The sequence below is a fragment of the Pogoniulus pusillus genome, chromosome 9, assembly GCF_015220805.1.
Source record: "Pogoniulus pusillus isolate bPogPus1 chromosome 9, bPogPus1.pri, whole genome shotgun sequence".
Taxonomy (NCBI): domain Eukaryota; kingdom Metazoa; phylum Chordata; class Aves; order Piciformes; family Lybiidae; genus Pogoniulus; species Pogoniulus pusillus.
In genome coordinates, this window is record NC_087272.1 from 10,311,747 (window position 1) to 10,326,141 (window position 14,395).

The 14,395-nt window shown below is 41.5% G+C and overlaps 1 long non-coding RNA gene across 4 annotated transcripts in view; it reads left to right on the forward strand.

The window, feature by feature from the left end:
* LOC135178421 (uncharacterized) overlaps nt 1–14,395 on the forward strand; it is a 191,680-nt gene that overhangs the window by 54,650 nt on the left and 122,635 nt on the right. Inside the window, exon 3 of one of the 4 annotated variants that reach the window (XR_010303516.1) lies at nt 7,568–7,946. The exons of 2 other annotated variants lie outside the window; for them this stretch is intronic. This is a non-coding gene — a long non-coding RNA (uncharacterized LOC135178421). Of the gene's footprint in view, nt 1–1,756; nt 1,865–7,567; nt 7,947–14,395 lie in introns of those variants that run through there. One more of the 4 variants, XR_010303517.1, reaches the window with a different exon arrangement.

The window sequence follows — 14,395 nt, forward strand, 5'->3', positions numbered from 1 at the left end:
TTGTTGCATGTGTTCCAGATATGGATAGCCTGAAATCTTCAGGCAGTCTACAGCCGACTCTCCTATCACTGTTTACTCCGTATTCTGCTGTCTCATTTTGTTTTGCTCTTGGGTGGTTTTTTTTGTTTGTTTGTTTTTTGTTTTTTGTTTTCCACGAAGTCTGTTGGAAGGGAAAACTTTGAGAGGGCTCTGCAGTGTTGTCCTGTTAAAGATATTTAACCAGACAGATATCACCCAGAAAATATTTCAGACTATCTTTTCAAGCTCACTTTGTGTTGTTTTATTCAGGACGTTATATAGATCATGCAAACTCTTACAGTTGCCATGTCTTTGAGCATCTCTCACCAGCAGAGTGCCAAGTATTCAGATTTATTTTATAGATAATATTCAGATTTATTTTATAGATAATATTCAGATTTATTTTATATATGGATGAAAAAGAAGAGATTAAAAAAAAAAAAAAAGGAGAGAGAGATTATTCAAGTGCGTCTAAATGTGAGGCTTAAGTTTGAAACTATGTTTTTCTCTCTCATTGAGACTTGGAACTGGTCCAAATTTTTCCATCCTTGGCAAAGCAGAGGCTGTTCTTCAGACAAAAAACCTAATTAAACTGAGTGTTACCTGGGGCAAGGACACTTAGAAATTCAGAGAGTTCAAGCAACCGAAACAAAGCGTTGGTTTTGAGCTTTCAGATCTGTTCTTGATATATTTTTTTTGTCTTATGCAGCAAGTTATCTGATTGGGCAGGGTGTGGGGCTATGATCTGGGGGGGGGGAGTTGTTTTGTTGTTGCAGAACTGTGGTCTGAGAAAAAGCCAAAAGTGAGGTAACCTGTAATGGTAGCAAATGCCCCCATTATGCGTCACTGTCTTTGTTTCTTTTCCACGTGTCCTGCAGCGCTAAACGCACTTTTATAAGGGAAAATTGGTGTAGAGAAATCAGATAAATAAAAATGAAACATTTAGCAGAGGACTGGAACGATGTTATTAGCTACTGGAATGATATGGCTTGATGAAATCATAGCACTGAGGCAATGTTTTGACTGACTCTTTCAGTTTCCTGTGTGAGTGACACAGCAAAAATTTCATGGCTTCTTACTGTGGCATTTCAAACACTCCTTGTCAAAGTTAGCAGAAACACAACATTCTCTTGTGGCCTTGCCATTTGAGTATAAAAGGCAAAGCAAGTGACTAGTTCATCTCTAATCTGCTTGCAATCCTCATCAACTCATTTGTATGTTTTTCTACTTTATCAGTGCCAAAAAGTAGAAAATGATAGCTACTGAAATCTACCAAAAAAGAAGGTTTCAAGGGCAACTCTAAGGTTACAAGAAAGCTCCTAGCTGTGCTGTGAGGATTGAAATGTATATCTGTATTTCTTCAATGCATTTTACAGTTATTAGTGTGCCATTGACTGAAGAGGATGGGGGGAGAAAAGGGAAGGAATGTCTGAATATCATGCTGCTGATATGTATCTGATTCTACTTATATTGAGGGTACAGTTTTCAGCTCAGAACGTAATTGTTAAGTGTTCCAAGATAATGTGAAGATGTGATGGGTTGTTTTTAAGGCAAAGATATCGGTGTCTGATATGGTGATCTTGGGCCATGTTGTCGTGAGAGAGGTTACCACGTAGCAACAGTTCAATATCATCCTTTGGACTTTCCTGATAGACCACTTAACTATCTCAGCTTTTCCAGTGATCATCTCATTTATCTAGGATTATTGCAGTGAATTTACTGTTTGGTTTTCTTCCAGAACTGAAATGTCAAGTCCAGTGTCATGTATGCAGTAGCTTTGTGCTGTGAGAGCTCAACAGATCCACCAAAAGCTGCTAGTAGTTGATCTTTGTATAGAGCTAGAAATAAATAAATCCTCTTTAGCAGATCAATATTCATCCCATTTAATGCTTGATGTGAATCTTGTGGATTTGAAGTAGTAATGTTGATGTACAGCTAATCGTTGAAATGGGCATTAGGGCTTTTATAGCATGGTAACATGTCAGACAGGAAGGAGGAAAGTAAGTGCATCCTAAGGGGGGGGGAAATCTGTAACAATATGTAATTTGACACACATTTGTAATCCACACAGGCTCCTACATCACAGTGATTTGCTGGGTTACAGACTAATGCTGTACATCCAGTGTTTATTCCAGGGGTTTACTTAGTAAAGCGGATGATTCCCCCTTCAGTGGGACTTTCAGACTCTACAAATAATGATCCAGTCAGATTGCAAGACATTATTTTCCTCTTGAGTACTTTGCTCTCAACTAGTTGCTTACCTATTCAGCTATATGGCAAGTACATGGAAAGTGTGCTTCCCGTGGCGTAGAATATCTGTATATGTGTACTGTAGGTGTGTATTACTTGCTTACTACATTGCTGTCTAAAACTTGTGTTGCACATGTTAAAAAAAAATCAAACCCAAAACCCAGAAGGACAATTTCTACAAAAAGGAATAATAAAAAAAAAATCAGTAAATAAGTTCTGAGACCGTTTAAGAGCACATTTGGAAAATCTCTCTGTGTTTGTATTTGGTTTGGGTTTTTTTTTATGACGTGATTTAAGGATTTTCTTTTTCTCTTCAGTTTTCTGTAGGAATTAAATGGCTTAAGGCCATTTTTTTCCCCCTTAAAATGAATAAATGAAAGTTGTGTTTTGTGAATAAATATGCTAGGCTAGATAATGATAGTGTTGGCAAACATGAAGAAAATTCAGGGATGATTTTTTTCCCCCCCCTTCTGAAACTATGCTCAGATCTTTATTATTGTAGTATCACTGTAAATAGTTTTGCCATATTTTGCTACAGCATGCACTGGCTTTCAAGTTCAGCTACAAAGTTCCCAGATGCTATATTAAACAGCATATACCTTAATGAACTATTAGTGTAAGGTGATGCAAGCAAAATGAGTCTCTGGCAGTCCTTGGGCAATTGCAGGAAGTATCCCATTTCTTTTTCATCAGACAGAAGGGCTTCAGTAAAATTGAAAAGTCTCATTATCTTTAAAGGTAAGGTGAAAACCAGTTGTCTTCTACCTCGTGTAATAGATACTGGTGTGAAGCACAGTGACTACTTTGACTACTATGCAACATCACAGAATACATTTGCATCATACACTTTTGCTATTTTCATTAGCTTTTTTGCTAAGGAGTACTTTAATCTTAAAACTGGAAGAATTCTATAGAGAAATGCCTGCTTATGCAATGTCTAGTGAACTTCTGCCCCTGTGAAGACAAGGTAAGGGGCAGTAGCGCTTCCACTTCCCTTTATATTAGCAAATCTATATTCATTTCAGTAAGTCTTTCCTTCATTACTTCAGTTTGTAGTGGGTCCAGGGTTTCTGCAATAAAGGATGTGGGAGTCAGTAGGGAGGATTAAGTTCTCTACAAACCAGTAAATCACTGGAAAGGACAACACCTCATTGTATTTCATGCCACGGAAAGGGAGATGGTTTTGAAGGCATAGGTAGAGACAGGAGAAACTTTCTGTGTTGCTCTGTCTTCAGGCTCTGAGGGTTAAGTAATCTGGTTGAGCATGCTTCTAATCCTGCTTCAGTGCACACGATGAAAAGGTGGTGTGAGCAAAGGTGTCCCTGTGTTGCAAGGAAGAAATGCTCTTAGTCACCAGATTGTTGTTTGTTTGGGTTTGGTTTTCCCTGCTACTTCCTTGCTTTACCTGCAGCCATATTACATGAACTTAAAGAATTGTAATCACAGCTAGAGCTGTTCCCAGTACTCTTGGTAGTGTTGATTGACAGACAGCTGAATATGAACCAGCATGTGCCCAAGTAGCCAAGAAGGCCAACAGCATCCTGGCCTGGAGCAGCAATAGTATGACCAGCAGGATGAAGAAAGTGATCATGCCCCTGTACTCAGCGCTGGAGAGGCCACACATTGAGTACTGGGTTCTCTGAAAAAGACATTGAAGTTCTTGAGCAAGTCCAGAGAAGGATGGCAAAGCTGGTGAAGGGTCTGTAGGACAGGTATGGTGAGGAGCAGCTGAGGGAACTGGGGTTTATTGTGCTGAAACACAGAGGGAGAAACCTCTCCCTGAAAGCAGTTCGAAGTGAGGTGGGTGTTAGTCTCTTCTCCCTAGTAACAAGTTGCAGTACAATAAGAAATGGCCCCAGGTTTCCTAGGGGAGGTTTAGGGTTAGGGTTAGACTGGTAGGATTGTCAAAGACTGGAACAGGCTCTCTGGGAAGGTGCTTGAATGTCCCTCTCTGGAGGTGTTTAGAAGATGCAGAGCTGTGATGCTGAGGGACATGGTTTAGAGTTGGACTTGGTAGAATTAGATAATAGTTTGACTCTTTCCCAACTAAAGCAGATCTATGACTGTCTAAACATTTCTGTAAGCTTAAAAAACTTCAGAGCACAGCAAGAATAACTGTTTTCCTCCCTATCATGAGAAACAAAAAAGGTCTAGAAACTTGCATCAGCTTTTTCCAAAGAATAGTGAAGGAAGACCTGTATTGCCATGGGAGCTAATCAGAGTGTCCTGGGCTTCAAAAGTCCCATTCAGGAAGCAGAGGTGTATCTTGGTGTATTATTTTAAACAAAACAAACCCCAAACCAATTGAAAAAAAAAATCCTTAAACAGAAGTATCCCACTTTCATTGTTGACCCACAATATATGGATACAAACAGCAGATAGACAACTTAGTAGCAGTTGTTTCTGAATGTATATGATTTGCTCAATGGCCTACTGCCATGTTTTCTCTCTGTACTGGGAATGAAGATCTTACATTGACATCCTGTGGATGCTAATGACTAGTGAGATACTGTGGTGCTTTTATTGGGGGTGGGAAGTCAGCCATGTTATGGCAAGGCTTGCCAGATGAGTCTCATGAGTGGATCATAGATTGAGAGGAAGAGAAAGGTCTGCTGGCCTCTCCAACCAGGGAGAGCTTTTGGGAGCGCTCACAAAGTGACATTCATCTGATGGTTTCTCTGTAAAGCCTGATTACTGAAACAGTGTGTGATTGGCTACTGGAATGGGCTGCCCAGGGAGGTGGTGGAGTCGCCATCCCTGGGGCAGTTCAAGGCAAGGTTGGACGTGGCACTTGGTGCCGTGGTCTCGCCTTGGGCTCTGTGGCAAAGGGTTGGACTTGATGATCTGTGAGGTCTCTTCCAACCTTGGTGATACTGTGATAATAGTCAGCTGAAGACTTTGAAAGACTTTGCATTTGTCAGTTATCACAGAATGAAGCTAAAACAGAGGATCAGATAGAGGTCTGGGTTCACCCATCCTTATTCTGCTGTGTACAGATGATGAGTCCTCTGAATCAATTGGAGTTCACAAATACGAAGTGTTCCACTTAGCTTAAGGGATGGTCAGTCTGGTCCTAGCTTTGCAGCTGTTCTTAATGATGTGTGTTCTCATTAAATGCAGTACTCAGTTCAGTTAGTCACTACTTCTGTATTTAAACAGGTACTGTGAAAGGTCATCTTTTTGAAACAGCTTTTTGATTATTTTAACTGGGAAATAAAAAATAATTTTGCTCTTTTTAATGATTTTTGGGGTTTTTTTAATCAGTTTTTGCTCATAAGGAAAAATAAATCCCCAACCTTGCTTCAGTAAAGCACTTTTACCTCTGATGATGGCAATCCCAAGGTTGTAAAGAGGTGGGAGTTTTCCCACTATTAAGAGCTCAAACTTGATCCTAGAAAAGACCTTTACTTTGTGTGATGAAGCCAAGGAAGAATCAGGATTCTGCACTGTTGTGTTTTCTTTAAATAAATAGATCTTTGAAGTTCAACCTGCATGGTTGGAATTTTTTTATCCTTTTAATTTCTCTTTTTAACATCTCTTGGCCGAATTTTGGCACATTGTGTTTTTCATTCCACATTTCAGAGCACATAGGCGGGTTTGGGCAGGAAGTGCAGCCTGAAAGGCTAGGCCAAATTCAGAGGGATTAGCTGCAGCAAAAGGCTGCTCTGTGATCCTGAGGTGCTGTCTTAGCAGTATGGCAGGAAAAGAAAACACAGGCATTCTTCTGTGCCTCTAGATCTCTATGCAAAGCAAATCCAGCAGGCAGATGGGAAAGAAAACCACTCTGATAAGGCATTTGGGAACATTTTTGTCAGTGTGAATGCTGAAATGGTGGTGTCCTTGTCTTTTGGGGCTTTAAAAAGCAGGTGATTTGTATGAAACAAAGTCAGAAGTTTCTGTTAGCCAATGACAGCACAGCAATACTTCCCTGATAGAGCTTTTGGAAAAGCTTTATGCTTAAAGGGAAAATCAGTGCTGTTTGCTTAAGGTAGAAGTCCAAGGGTAAGTTTTCACCTACTCAAAGGTGTGTTGAAATGGATAGGACATATTTCAGGGGTTTTCTGTGTTTTGGTTTTTTGTTTGGTGGATTGATTTTGTGTGTATGTGGGGGTTTGTTTTGTTTGGTTGTTGTTTATTTTTGGAGGGGGTTTGTCTGTCTTGTTTGCTTGTTTTTAACCTTTTTGTTAATTTTGCCTGGCAGCCAGTGAAAGAAATTTGTTGGAATTACTAAGACCTTAATCTTTTATATCCAGCTACTTAAATGAAAAGAGGAAGTCCTGACCCTTTCTTCACATAGCACTTATTTAGTGTTTTGTATCTCTGTATTATGAGCATAGAGAAGTCTTTGGGGTTAACTTTAGATAACTCCCTATATGGAGTTACCTGTATGGACTAAAATTTCAGAAAGATTATCTGTATGGACTAAAAATTTAGAAAGATTATCTGTGTGGACTGTTGGTCTCTTCTCCCAGACAACCAGCAACAGAACAAGGGGACACAGTCTCAAGTTGTGCCAGAGGAAGTCTAGGCTGGATGTTAGGAGGAAGTTCTTGCCAGAGAGAGTGATTGGCATTGGAATGGGCTGCCCAGGGAGGTGGTGGAGTCACCGTCCCTGGAGGTGTTGAAGCAAAGCCTGGCTGAGGCACTTAGTGCCATGGTCTAGTTGAGTGGATAGGGCTGGGTGCTAGGTTGGCCTGGATGATCTTGGAGGTCTCTTCCAACCTAGTTGATTCTATGATTCTATGTGGACTAAAAATTCAGAAAGATTATCTGTGTGGGCTAAAAATTCAGAAAGATTATCTGTGTGGACTGAAAATTCAGAAAGATAATGGACTAAAAGTTCAGAAAGATTATCTGTGTGGGCTAAAAATTCAGAAAGATTATCTGTGTGGACTGAAAATTCAGAAAGATTATGGACTAAAAGTTCAGAAAGATTATCTGTGTGGACTAAAAATTTAGAATATCGATGTGGACTAGAAATTCAGAAAGATTCTCTTTATGGACTAGAAATTTAGAAAGATTATCTATGTGGGCTAAAAATTTAGATTGTACATTGAGTGTGTTGCATGCTGATGTTTCCCACACAATTTAGCTGAAACTTTAGGAATGCCAAGGAAAGACACAAAGGTTTAGAAAGCAGCTTTATTTAGGTGGTTGCCTTCAAAGAGAAATGAGGAGAAAGCTCTGGTTATTTTTGGAGGAAGTCTTGCTGCTGCTGCTGCTGCTGCTGCTGTGGTGGTGGTGTTTTTGTCCATGGCTAAAAAAACCAGAGGAGTGCTTATTTGTTTTGGTTTTTCAGTGTGAGGTGTGGCATCTCTGTACTGCGCAAGGTGTGGAGGTGTGGAGCGAGAGCACGGAGAGGTTTCACAACGAGCGCTGGTTGTAAAACTTCTGCGTCAAGGTTCCTGAATCAAGCTGCCCAAGTGTCAATCCTAGTAATACCTGTAGGAATAAGACATGGTTTGAAACCACCAACTCGTGTGCTGGCATATTCGCTGGCTGACATTTTTAATGAAGATGTTGTTTTAAGCTCTTCTGGTGTAGGAGTGTACTGTTATTTCCTCCTTTCACAGTCTGACAGCCTCTGCTATGTAAATACTTGTCTATAAAATAGGTATCGTTGTCTCAAAGACTGAGTTGGCACAGAGGAGAAGGAAAAAGAGAGTTTGTGGTGTACTGGAAGCTTGCCAGAATTTTCTCCCCCTTCTCAAAAAGGTGAATAACAACGGAGTGGATTATTTCTTCCTAGTTCTCAAATCCAGAAGAACAGCAGAGGGAGCCCCTGCATGGCTTAAGTCGTTTGGTTTAGTGAAAACGGAGCCAGTGCTTGCACAGGGTAACAAATCTTTGCCGCCCTCTCTTGAACCTTTGGCGTAAAGCAGCAGTTGCTGAAAGCATCTTCTAGGGTGACCGTCCCCAAAACGCCTCCTTTCTCTGCACAACAGAAGCTTCGGAGTAGGGCAGTGCTGCTGCTGGGACACCCAACAGGATGATTGCCGTTTAGAGCTCGATGTCACTTGCAAAATGCTCTTTATGGATTACGAGGCTATTTGTTTAATTAGTCTTCTAATTAGATTTGAATGTGTGGTATACTAAGTAAGCATTTAGCACACAGATGGCTATATTCATACACGTAATGTGTTAAGAAAATATTTACCCTGAGTCTGTCAGTACATAGAATCCTGTCTTTTAGGCATCTGTCTTCTGTCAGCATCATTTTCAGTCACTGAGTATTTTCCACCAGTTTTTAAACCCAACTGTACTGTTAGCTGCACGTTTTGGATGGTTTTTGCAAGCACCTGTCTGAACACCACAGGCATTACTAATGCAAAGCTGAGAAACAGAGCTGGAACCACAATATCCCAGAATTTCAGTTTTTAAAGATGTGCTGGAAGAGCCTCCAGTTTTTAGTGCTAGTTCATAGGGAAACAGCGTGCTGTTCAAGAGACTACACCACATTTTGGTTGTAGCTGGCCAATTACTAGCTGGCAAACCTTTTCTCTTGCAGAACTGACTCATCACTCTCTATATTTGCTTCTGAATTTTTCTGTTTTGAGATGGTTCAGAATGGCCCTCTGCTCAGAACAGGAAACCTGGGAACATCAAGTTATACCCAGGCAGCTTCCCATTTGTTTATAAGAGAAACAAAATCCAAGCGTGTCAGCCACTGCCACTGGACTGTTTAGTCTTTGCTCCTTCTGGAATATTTGAAATCTTTGTGCTTTTGGGGGGAAACTGTTAAAGTGTGGAAATTTGGCTAAGATGGGAAAGCTACTGGTTCTCCCAGTGAATATATGGTCACACAAAACCACTAAATTATTTCACCCACCCTGCTAAAGCAGGGTCATCCAGAGTGGGATGCCTAGAATCACATGCAGGCAGGCTGCAGATCTCTCCAGAAAAGGAGACTCCACAACCTCTCTGGGCAGCCTGATCCAATACCCTGTCTGGAGCACTTTATCAAAGGGAAGATTTTTTTCTTTATGATGAGGTGGAAATTTCTGTGTTTTGTTTCATGCCCATTGCCCCTTGTCCTGTCACTGGATGCCACCGAAAAGAGTCTGGTCCTGTCCTTATGACATGCATTGAGAAGATCCCCTCCTCAGCCTGCTCTTTTCCAGGCTAAACAGCCCCAGGTTGTCAGCCTCTCCTTCTAAGGCAGCTGTTCCAGTCCCCTCATCATCTTTTCATCTCCCTGCTAGACTGCCTCCAGTAGTTTCTTGTCTCTCTTAATCTGGGGAGCCTAGAACTGGACATAGTACTCCAGATGTGGTCTCACCAGGGCAGCAAAGAGGGAGAAAAGACCCTCACTCTACCTGCTGGCTAGGCTTTTCTTAAATGCATTCCAAGATATCATTGGCTCCTTGGCCACAAGAGCACACTGCTAGCTCATGATTGACTCGTTTACCAGCACTCCAAGGCCTTTCTCTGCAGAGCTGCTTTCCAGCAGGTCAATCCCTTACCTGTACTGGTGCAGGGGAATATTCCTCCTCAGGTGAAACATTCTACACTTTCCTTTGTTGAACTTCATGAGGTTCACCTTTGCTGAACTCTCCAGACTGTCCATGTCTCACTGATTGACAGCACAGCCTGACAGGGTGTCAACCACTCATCCTAATTTTGTATCATCAGCAAACTTGCTGAGTGTCCACTCTGTCCCTTCTTCCAGGTCACTGGTTAATATGTTGAACAAAACTGGACCTAGTCCTGACCCTTGGGGACCAGCCCTAGCTACAGTCCACTGGCAAGGCTCTGTCCTGCTGATCACAACCCTCTGTGCTTTCATCCAGCCACTTCTCAGTGCACCTCACTCTTCGCTCATGTAACCTGTGCTTCTTGAGCATGTTCTGGGAGACAAGAGTCAAATGCCTTGCTAAAATCGAGGTAAACATCCACTGCTCTCCCTCATGTACCCAGCCAGTCATGCCATCATAGAAGGCTATCAGACTGGTGAAGTGTGGTTCCCGATGATGATAATGACAAATCCTAGGCAGGCAGCCAGCCATCCTTATTGCCTCCTTGTTTATCAGAGGGAATAGTGTAGTGCCATGAAAGAGATGGGCTCAGACCATGATGTGATTCTTACATTTAGTGCCTCTTTGGACAGAAACACAGAATGTTTTATGTGTACAGTTGTTTATGCAGAGGACTGCATCTGTGCAGATCAGCCTGCAGGCAGGTCCATGCCTCCGCCGAGTTCCACAAGTGTTGGTGCATCTTTCCATTTGACAATATTCATTGCTGTGTGAGCATGGGATTTGCCAGGATCAGAGATTACTAGCACACTGCTTTTACTGCTATTTTACTCTGGCCTATCTGAGCAAGCCAGTCTTGAAATCTGTCTTTTATTTCTCTTTCGTGGTGGTGGTGGTGGGAGATCTATTTCTGTTCTTGCTGCTGTTATTTTATGTAGGTTCCTCTTAGTTGTTTGTGTTTTCACATCCAGCCTCAGGCCAGTGTAACTCTTGCAGCTCTAAATCCTTTATACTTCAAATGTGAGTGTTCACCTTTATATCTGTCCTGAAACTGTAATGACATCAGACAAATTGTGTAATAAAGTGGTAGTTAGCAGTGACTAGAGACAAATCTTCTCCTCACTGTATTTCTTGTAACATTACCAGCTTCATTTTTGTGTTCTTCTAATCACTTAGGACTTTTTCCTTCTGGTGGATTTAGTTGTAGAAATTTACTGTGAGGGTCTAGAATTGCCTGGTATGCTTTACTTTTACACAAATCACTTGGCTGCTTTTCCTTCTAAACTTGCACATCTGATTTGTGTAAGGTATCTCGTTTCATTCATCTTGGCACGTCAGATTTGGATCCACTCTTTGCGTCTCAGAATTTGTACTTTTAATCGAATAATGCAAGTGGGATGCTGTAAATTATTACCTACATGACACATTCAGAGCTGATTCCCAAGTGGAAGCTGGTGGTTCATTTTGGAGTCTCGTCTAATGCAAAGAACTGTACCTTCAGCAGGTTTTGGAATTAACCTGTCTCAACTTGTTACTGTGCTGTATAGGCACTTGGAAGGTCAAAGTAGTGTAACTCTCAACTTCATCACCTAATGAAACAATTAGTCTCTCTGTTCCACACAGTGATATCATAGAGCCATAGAATCATTTTGGTTGGAAAAGACCTTTAATATCATTGAGTTCAACTCTTGTCTAACTCTACAAAGTCCCTCAGCATCACATCTCTGCCTCTGTTAAACATCTCCAGAGATGGGGACTTGGAAAGCCTTTTCCAGTGTTTAATAACTCAGTGAAGAAATTTCTCCGTTATCCAATCTAAACCTTCCTTGGTACACCTTGAGGCTATTTCCTCTTCTCCTATCACTTGTTACTAGGGAGAAGAGACCAATCTCCACCTTGATCCTACCTTTCAGGGAGTTGCAGCAAGTGAGAGGATCTCCTCTCAGCCTCTTTTTTCCCATGCTGAACAACTGCAATTCCCTCAGACACTCCTCACAAGACACACTTTCCAGACCCTTCACCAGCTTCATTGCTCTTCATTACTTCAATGTCTTGTAATGAAAGCCCCAAAACTGAACCCAGTATTCAGTGTATGGCCTCAGCAGTGATGAGTAGAGGGGGACAATCATTTCCTCTGGTCCTGCTTCTCAAAATATCTATGTTATAGAATGACAGAATGCAGTACAAGCCAGGACACCTTTGACCTTGATCACTGGAACACACTGCTACCGTATCTTCAGCCATCTGTCAGCCAGCACCCCAAAGTCTTCTCTGCTGGGCAGCTTTCCAGCCACTCTATCCCAGGCCTGGAATGTTCCTGGGGTTGTTGTGACCCAAGTGCAAGCCCTGGCACTTGGTCCTGTTGAATCTCGTGCAGTTGAGGTCTAGGTACCACTACAGGACCTTATATGTCCTGTAGAGATTAAAAAAAAGCTTCCTTATGACAATAGTTTATTATCCAATTTTAAGTTGTGTCTCAGATGCTTATAGTCATGCTAAATTTTCACCCAACCTTATAAACTATGCTTTCCTCCTTCACTGAAAGAATCATCAACTGGGAGCCAACTCACACAGAGAACCTGAGCTGGTTCTGCACAAGTGTAAGGTGATAGGGATTTGTGTGTGTGAATAGCTGTTGAGATATGAGTAGTCCCGCTGAAGCCAGTGGAACTGTTCATGCATTCACCTCTAAATGTGTTTGAAAGATCAGTTCCCTGGTGGCCAATTGTGTTCCCAATGAACAAGCAGAAATAAAGCCCACCCTCAACAGCATAAATGCAGGACTAGTTAGAAGAAAAAGACCTAAATGTCTGTTTTTTTCCCACTGAAGTAAGAGTAGACTTTTTATGCATGAAGTGGGTAAAAAAACCAAGAAGTATTTTTTTGTGCAGACTAGATTTATCAGTGGGATTAAACATTAAGTTAATTTATGCAACCACTGCAGACTTAGTAATAGAAATAAGAGCTACAAATCCTGAAACAAACTTCTCAACCATCCATGGTAATTTCTGTGTCAGTCAACTCAATTCTGGTTTTGCAAGCAGTGAGGAGACTAGGAAAAAAGCCCAGTAATTAATCAAATATGTTTTCCTCTTTAATAAAAGAGGTATAAAAACTTTATTTCCAGAAGTGGAAATCAAATACATTTTCCTCTTTAATAAAAGAGAAGTATAGAACTCCATTTCCAGAAGTGCAATTCCTTATAGCTGTGTCCTTTTTGTTTGGTAGATTTTGACTTCACTTAAGATGCACTTCAGAGTGCTGAATGCCCTTAGTTTCCTGGTGTCTTTTGTTATCTCCAATTCAGTTTCTGTGTGAATGTGGCTCCCATCAGCAATTCTTTGAGCTTACTTGTAAAATGCTTCTTGTTTGTCACAAAATAGATGTGTATATATGAAGATCTCTATCAAACTCTTGCATCCCTTCAAAATGTTATTTACAAAAATTGTCTGTTTCAGCAGCAGGTTTTCATAAGGCACATTCAGACTTCAGGATGACAATCATGTAGTTTTGCAAGAGGAGCATATGAACTTAATACATCATCACCTTCAGGCTTTTCCTTTGTAGATTTCCTAAACCTTCCCTTTTGTTTTTTGATTTGGGGGAGAAGGGAAGAGCAAGATTCTCTACCACAGTTCAAATAGGATTGGGCAAGTTTATACTAACTCCTGGTTTAAAAAAAGCCTTATTTGCTGCTTGTCATTTATCTTTAAACTATGAGAAAGGGTTGTGCTCAGACCACATGAAAATCAAGCGTGTTGATGTTAACTTGCCTTTGCTGTTGTTGCAGAGGAGGGGGAATTAATGATTGGTGCAAGATAATATTCTATAAAAATATATAGTTTATTAATTTTAATATTCTGGACTCTCACCACCCCCAACCACTGAATTTTAATATTCATATTTGTTCTAACACCATTATGGAAGACATTCTGGGAATAACACCAGACAGTAACTTGTTAATAACCAGCAAACATTCAAACTATAAACAGAGAGAGGAATTTCCCCATGGCCAAATGATGCTTGGGGTCAATACTCCGTTTGCCTAGTAGATGGGCCCAAGCTCTTTCTGCTCTCTGGCAGAAGGCATAGTGAATTACAGAGGCATTAAAGCATTTACTCACAGATTCTTATTAATTATCAGTCACCCTCTGGGGCTGTGACACAGCCTATATAAATGTCCAATCTTCAGGGAATTCTGCCCATGGATGTTGAGGCTGGAATCCTCCCGGCTTCAGGGGAAAGGAGAATCTTCCTGGCTTCAGGGAAAAGGATGCAGTCTCTGACCTTGTTCTCCTGGCTTCTTCTGGATGTTCTGTGTGTATGTCCAGGGGTTCTTAGGCAGGACCTTCAGGTGCAGAGGCAGGATGCTGTAAGGTCTCAGCACGGTGTCACGCTGGCCACACAGGCCGATCGCGTGCAGGCAATCCAGGGTCTGCTCCCGCTGACTCGCGGCAGTGGCGCTTAGCTGGCAGTGATAAGGCAGCAGGCATGCAATAGCGTGCACAGCTGCACGGGAGACTGAGCTCCGTAGATAGAGGCAGGCAAGACAGGACCTAGCCCTGGTAACTCACAGCAGTGGTGTGCTGGTGTGCACAGCTGGCTGGGAGCCCATGGGAGACTCTCTTTCCATAGAGAAAAGTAAATAGCAC